General features: G+C 41.0%; 1 long non-coding RNA gene across 1 annotated transcript; it reads right to left on the bottom strand.

Annotated features, from left to right (window-relative positions):
- Window positions 1–1,609: 1,609 nt before the first annotated feature.
- Window positions 1,610–5,687, bottom strand: LOC106012447. The gene is made up of 2 exons (XR_001185032.2): window positions 5,350–5,687; window positions 1,610–1,956 (listed from the first exon to the last, which is right to left on the bottom strand). It is a non-coding gene; the product is annotated as an uncharacterized LOC106012447 (long non-coding RNA).
- Window positions 5,688–7,097: the final 1,410 nt, after the last annotated feature.

Raw genomic sequence — 7,097 nt, 5'->3', positions numbered from 1 at the left:
CCCAGCTAGGAGCCTTTAACAGATCCACAGTTCATCTGTCCCTTCGACAGTTGAGCTGACTGAATTCCTTATATTATAGGAAAATGTGTATTTTAGATTCATTTACGATAAGTGGTGAATTTATGTAATTTACCACAAATTGCATATATACAGTAGAACTCGGATTCAACGAGGTCGCTGGGCCTGGCCTAAAACCTCGTTGAATCAGAGTGTTCGTTAGCAAACATGAGGGTTTTGTGTAGATAATTACAGGCACTGAGCAAGTAATGTATAAAGAGAAGTCACAAGTAGTGCATGAAATGCCTGCATATAATGAGCTGTGCAAAAAAAAAAAGAAGACCCGATTCGTTTAAATGCACACGCCTGTGTCATCTCGATAAAGTTCGTTTTGGGAGAAAAAAAGAGCAAAGCCACGTCTGTGGGGGCTGTTCACCCTGGAAGCGACCTCGTTGAATCCGAGCTCGCTGATTGAAGTGCTCGTTGAATCCAGGTTATTTTTTAAATTGATTTTAAAGAAAAATAAAAACGGGGAATCTATCTCATCTCGTTGAAACCGAGTTCCAGTGTATTATACAAAAGACTATCAAGAAATTAAAAAAATCAAATTATGTTCAAATCCGTTCAGGATTCTTCCTGGGGAAAAAAATGTAGAGGGTTCCAATTTTATCTGTGTAACCGACTTTGTCACTTTGTGTAGAGATTTGTGCCTCTATTATAACAAAGAATTTTGGGCCAGTTGGAGATTCCCAATTTTATCACACCACTTGGCAGGTCTGGTACCTTGATACTCATGCAGAAGGTGTGATACGGAATAGCCAATACAAAAGTATTTATAAGACAAATAATACATAAATAAATTTTTAAAAACATAAATCAATTATTTAACTTTGTTAATTTTTTTCTAGTAGCCTACAGGTTTAGTCTCTACCACCACAAGAAAGTCTCATTTATGACCAAGTTTGAAGATAGCAGAGCACAGGGCAGTGTCAGCAAGAATACAAAGTCACAACTTAGATCAAAAGATTTACTTACAAGAAATACATACTTGCATATATATATATATCGAAGTGTTATTCTACACCCAAATTTTGGGTGTAGAATAACCTGAGTTATTATACACCCGAATGACGCATGCGCAATTATTGGTTTTTTTCTCCTAAGCGGAAGCCTTGCCTAGTTTCTCTTTCACTTCACACGGTTGGGCATCATGTTCAAGGGAGCAAAATTCGCGTCATGGGAGGAATTTCAACTGAAGTTGAAAGATTTTGAGAGAGAACACAAATGCCAGGCCATCTCATCAGTTTGTACAAAGGGAAATAACTCATTATGATATCGTCCTTCACCTAGTCGTGTAGAGTCATTTCCCTTGCTATTGGGCAGTCAGATGAATTAAACAGAGGACAGCATTAAAAACCTGTAGTGTTACACTTCCAGCCCCAATATACATGACATAAAAGATAATACTAGTTGTGGTAGTAGTCAAAACTTAGATTTAACAGTTTATTTACAAGAAATATATGACACATTTTTTTTTAAACGCAAGAGGTTCAAGTTTGGGTTTCATTCAACACACTAACAAACTACATCCAACAGCTCACATTTTGCACACTTGCCTATAGACTCTCCATTCATCCTTCACACTGGTGAGTGTAGTACTGTGTTGGCCACCCAGCTCAAACCTCTCCACACAGTCTGCTCCTGTTTCAGCATGATATGGGTATTGTGGTTTGAACAGGGAGTTCACCCTTGCGCCACGATGAGGCCCAGTACTTCCAACTTCTGCAAGGGAGGGGATGGGGAAGGGGAACTGTGGCAGTCTCTGCTGGAAATCCGACTCAGGCCAGTCTTGGCTTTAGGTCTGCTGAGTGACCACGTCTTCCGGCTTCATGACGGGCTCTCCAGTGACTCGTCCTCTCTTGCCGGTCCAACGTGTCTCTCCGTCCTCTGGTGGAACGCCTGTTTTCAGGTGGACGTTTTACACAGTGAAAAGATCCATGAAATCAATCACAACAAAAAAACATCGAAGGTGCCAAATGTTAAACAAAATTAACAAAGGCAAAGGCAACCTAGAGCCTAAAGGCAAATTTTGTTCACTTAAATTGTCCCAAACTGGAGTTTCTTTTCTTAGAATCTTAATTCCGAAGAAGTTTGACACTGAATTATTTCTGCATCTCAACTTTGGACAAAGTTCTGCATTTCAAAACATAGCACACAAAATATAGCAACACTCAAACTGTTCAAAGTTTTAAGATCTATTCAACATAGCAAACAGATCTGTACTGTTTCAAAAACAAACTGTGTAACCTTCAATCCTGTACATATCTGAATCTCTTCATAAACTTGACCAAACAGTGTTGTATGACGGCCAAAAAATGCAAGGTATGAAACTGACTGGGAGGAGAACGATGACAAAAATCACTGCGCTGTCTTAAACCTTCAGCTTTGTGCTCAGACTGAGGTCTTTACTCTGTGCTCTCAGATGTTTTTCCTTCGAGTCGTTTGAACGCTGCACCGGCTCTAGCGACCGTTACTGATCTCTGTGTCTGTATTGGCTGTTTGAGACTATCTGCAGTCACGGTTGGTGAATTTTTCTACAGCATTTGACTCTCTCTGACATGAGCAAAATATGAGACCGCAGGATCTGGAGAGGTACACTTATGCAAATTTTATACGAAGCTCTCCGAGAGGTGGTTACAACATTATTTTCATCTCTTTTGGTATTTAATGTCAGTCCAAAGTTACCACAGGTGCTGGAGAAACAGGTAAGCTGATGTTGGCAAAGAGGTGTTCTCTTGTGTTTTGGAGCTCAGAGCACAGTCGTAAGCAAACAGAAGATACCTGATGATAATTTTGAGTACTTTGCCAAAAGACGCAGCTATGAGATGACTGAGCATGAAATAAGCAAACAACTGTTGAAATGAAGCTTGTCTACTTTACTGGTCGCTGCCAATCATGGAAGCAAAATAATTTTTTAATCTATAATTTTGTCCCGTGCCCGTTCCTAGCATAGATCTAGAATCTATTATTATAAGAACGCCATCATGAATAATAATCAGTACAACCAGGGGAAGAAAGTTAGTAGGTACACAGTACTAAGAACAAAATAACAGTTCAAACACAACGCAAACAACACCTTACAAATGCTAGACAACACAAAATCGCAAACACACAGAACTCGAACTACGACAGTACCATAATATTATTGTTAGCTTAAAGTATTTTATATCCTAACATCCTCTGCTCCCAAAGAGTCACGAGGCGGGCACTTTCCCACATTCCCACTCCCTAGTGGAGCAATCCAAATTTAGTTAATCGTCACCAGACAAAAAAATAGGCCAAAATATGTGCGCTCAGTCTCATCTACTGGTGACTATGTTAATGGGGATCTACTCTAGGGGCATGGACCATGGAAAACAACAACACACACATATATATATATATATACACATTTGCCTCAACACTATGGCCAGCCAAGTAAACCAAAAATCTCTATCATCAAGCCTTTACACAAAATTTAAAACTGTCATCATTTGAAACGAAAAAGATCGGCCCACTACCCTACCCCGTCACACCAAATACAGGCATTCTGGATTCCCTTGCCTTCCAAAACTGAAACCCAATATGAAAGGTCAAAGGTCAGTTCCCCCTTGACCCCTGAACTGTCATATTTGATAACAATATCGGAATTTCAGCCACAACAGCCCACATTCTTAAAACTAGAACACCTTTTTCAAATCAACTACTCAAAAAAATACAAAAATATTCAATTTCATGTGACCCGTAGATGTGTTCCACCCTTTTCCCTCAACTCCTTCAAAAACTGCCCTGTCCCAAAAATGAGCGGCCGCTATCGTTGTTACCTGGCTCTCTGAGACTAACGTCTTCGACTTCACCGACTATGAGGGATTGAGCGTCATTTCCCCTTTGACACCCAACCCCTCCTACCCAGTTTCCTCTTCAGACTGAATAGCCCCACCACCCCATGCCTTTCAAAGCACCAGCCTCACAAACAAGCTTATAAATTAAATAAGAAAACTAAAAAACAACACAACTCCCACTGTTAAATCTATCTCAGCTTTCCTCATTATCAATGGAAGGACTTCTGAAACGAGTGACCACCTCAACAAACACAACAAAGAAGAGACCAACCCCTAACCCTACTCCCACCCTAGCCGTCTATTCTACTACTCTGTCTCATACTTGTGGTCGTTTGTTACGGATATCCTCCCTTATCAATTCCTACAGCTGACTTTTTCTCCCTCCTCTTCCCCTAAAAATAGTAATTGTCTTTTTCCGTTGCTACAACTAATAAAACTGATGATCAGCGATGAAACACCTACTTGACTGGCTATAATATATGACAAGAGACAAACAAAGGGTCGGTGTTAGCGGGTTGTAAAGAAGGTGAATCCTATTGAGACTGGCGCACCTCCTACCACAAATTACCGGTTATACTATATATGGCGTCTTACCTTTATCTAATGAATTATAAACTCAAACATTTACCTATTTAAAAATGATGAACACAGTAACTTAACAACACACTCATCCACACTTTCTACAACAAAAACAGAAAAAAATGTCTGCAGGTTCCAATCCAAGTCATGGACAAGCCAATTCCCTGAGAGAGAGAGAGAGAGAGAGATAGAGAGAGAGAGAGAGAGAGAGAGAGAGGGGGGGGGAGAGAGTAGAGAGAGGAGGAAGGAGGGGAAAGGGGGAGGAGAGAGAGACAGAGAGAGAGAGAGAGAGGAAGAGCGCGAGCGAGAGAGAGGAAGGGAGAGAGGGAGCAGAGAGAGAGAGAGAGAGAGAGAGAGAGAGAGAGAGAGAGAGAGAGAGATCCCCACAAAAACCATTAAAAGTGAACAGTCTGACTCTGGACTTCAGACATGCATGTTAATACACTAGATCTAGATCTAGATCTAGATGGGCAAAAGTCAAAAATACAATCCTAAAACCATACACACACATCGCTAGAATAGAATAAAACTTAAACAACACACGGACCCAGACAAACACACACTTGCCACACAGACTACAATACAGTACAGAAGTCCATCACTCAGACTCAGTGATCTTATCATTTAGCCACCATCTTGTCCTATCCCTTCATCGGTTTCCTCCACAGAACATCATAGAGAACTATCACCTCTCCACTCCTAGGTCCACTAATCCACCTCACCTCTCTTCCAGCCACCCGCCTCAACCAGTGGAGTCCCTGTACCATTCCTGCCCTCCAGCGGCCAATCTATTGACAACTGGGTCACCTTGACTATCTCTAGCTTTATCTACCTCAATCAAATACCGGTTTCCTTCACAATCCACACCGACTAAGTAAGTGTCCCTTCTCACCTCTAATCCACAGAACATGTACTCTCCTTCCAGGCCATAGAACTGGCCTTCCTCCAAGTCAAGACGCTCACCTAGACGAAGTAGCGATTCAGCGGTGAAAAGAGACGAAGAATTCCCCATGACGGCGGCAAAGACAAAGAGATCGAGAGGGCAGGACTCTTCTCCTTCAGCTCAGGAACGAATGGATCTCTGGAAGACAAAGACACTAGATCTAAAGATCGACGTGAAATCTTCAGAAAAGCGACTCGACAGCCAAACAATTTTTCTGGGTAACTTGCAAATCGTCTCAAACCAAATGCAGTGCGTCAATACACTTCAAACAGCCGACAGCTTTTGCAACTCGCAACCAAGAGCAAAATGGCGACCAAAATGGCGACTGACTAGGCCTACATCCGCTCAAAGATTTTTCCAACAATTCCTTAGTAAAATATACCGGAAGTTCGTAGAATGGGGAATAGCGGATGTACCCCATGAAAGAGGCAAAAAACATTGTTCACAAAATAATGTCCTTCACACAAACGCGCAAAATAATTTAAATCTTTTTTAGAATAGTTTTTAAGAGTTTTACGACACTTGCACCACAATAAGGTCATATAAGTGCCGAAGATTAGAGGTGTTACAAGAAAGTAATAAACAAAAACAAAACAAAGGAGGGGAGATAAAGACGATAGATATTTGATACTGATAGGAAAGAAGAAGCAAACCACACTAGAGCACCAGCCAACCACCCACTTAAATCTGTTTGTTTTTTTAAAATAAAGTTGAGTCAACTACATGTATACAGATCTATTTACCTAACATTGTTATTTTCCTTATTAATTATAGTTATAAGCAAGCTATGCTATTATGTTCAAAATCGTAGATCTATACAATCATGTAGGCTAGGCCTACCCTGTCCTCAGAGGCGAAGCGTCTATATAATCAAATAATCACTGCTTCCCTTCCTAATTTTGAAACATTGTCGCAGTCAAATTCACCCATAGACGTAAACCTCATAAATTAAAAAAAGACGTTCATAATCACCAATGAACAATAGACTATGCCTAACCTTCAAAACCGTTTCATTGCCACATAAATAGCCTGTTCGCCCTATCGTAATCGGGCCCCCCCTCAAAGCAGTCACAAGCTTTGATTTAAAAGTAAGCTTAAAGTGAGGCCGGAAGCTTTCCCCCAATAGAGTTGAAGGGAACACGGGCATCCCATTCAAATCTTTTTCATTCACACCAAGAGAAAAAAAAAAAAAAAAAGGGTGGGGGGAGAGAGAGAGAGAGAGAGAGAGAGAGAGAGAGAGAGAGAGAGAGAGAGAGAGAGACCCAGAGAGAGAGACAGAGAGAGAGAGGGAGAGGGAGAGAGAGAGACAGAGAGGAGAGAAAAATTGGAGGTTTGTGAGGGGGGGGGGGGGGGGGTTTCTTTCTCTTTTTTAAAAGTTTTAGTAGAGGTTTTACGGCACTCGCAACTGCATAAGGTCATATGAGCGCCAGAAGATTAGAGGTGTTACAAAGAGAGTAACAAACATAAAAAAGAAGAAGGGGAGATAAGGACGATATATCTTTGACAGGAAAGAAGAAGCAAACCACACCAGAGCACCCGCCAACCACCTACTGAAAAAAAGGGGGGGGGGTGATTAAAGAAGATGACAAAAAGCCGTAAAGGTGACCAGTGATGTGTAGTAATACAATCAAGAAAAGAGACACAATCTGAGTGGATTCCTTTTTATTATCTTCTCGTTCAAGACAAACATGATGTAC

This window comes from Aplysia californica, unplaced genomic scaffold (assembly GCF_000002075.1).
Source record: "Aplysia californica isolate F4 #8 unplaced genomic scaffold, AplCal3.0 scaffold00374, whole genome shotgun sequence".
Lineage (NCBI taxonomy): Eukaryota > Metazoa > Mollusca > Gastropoda > Aplysiida > Aplysiidae > Aplysia > Aplysia californica.
Note: the sequence above shows the minus strand (reverse complement) of the source record. Positions and strands in the feature narration are given on the sequence as shown.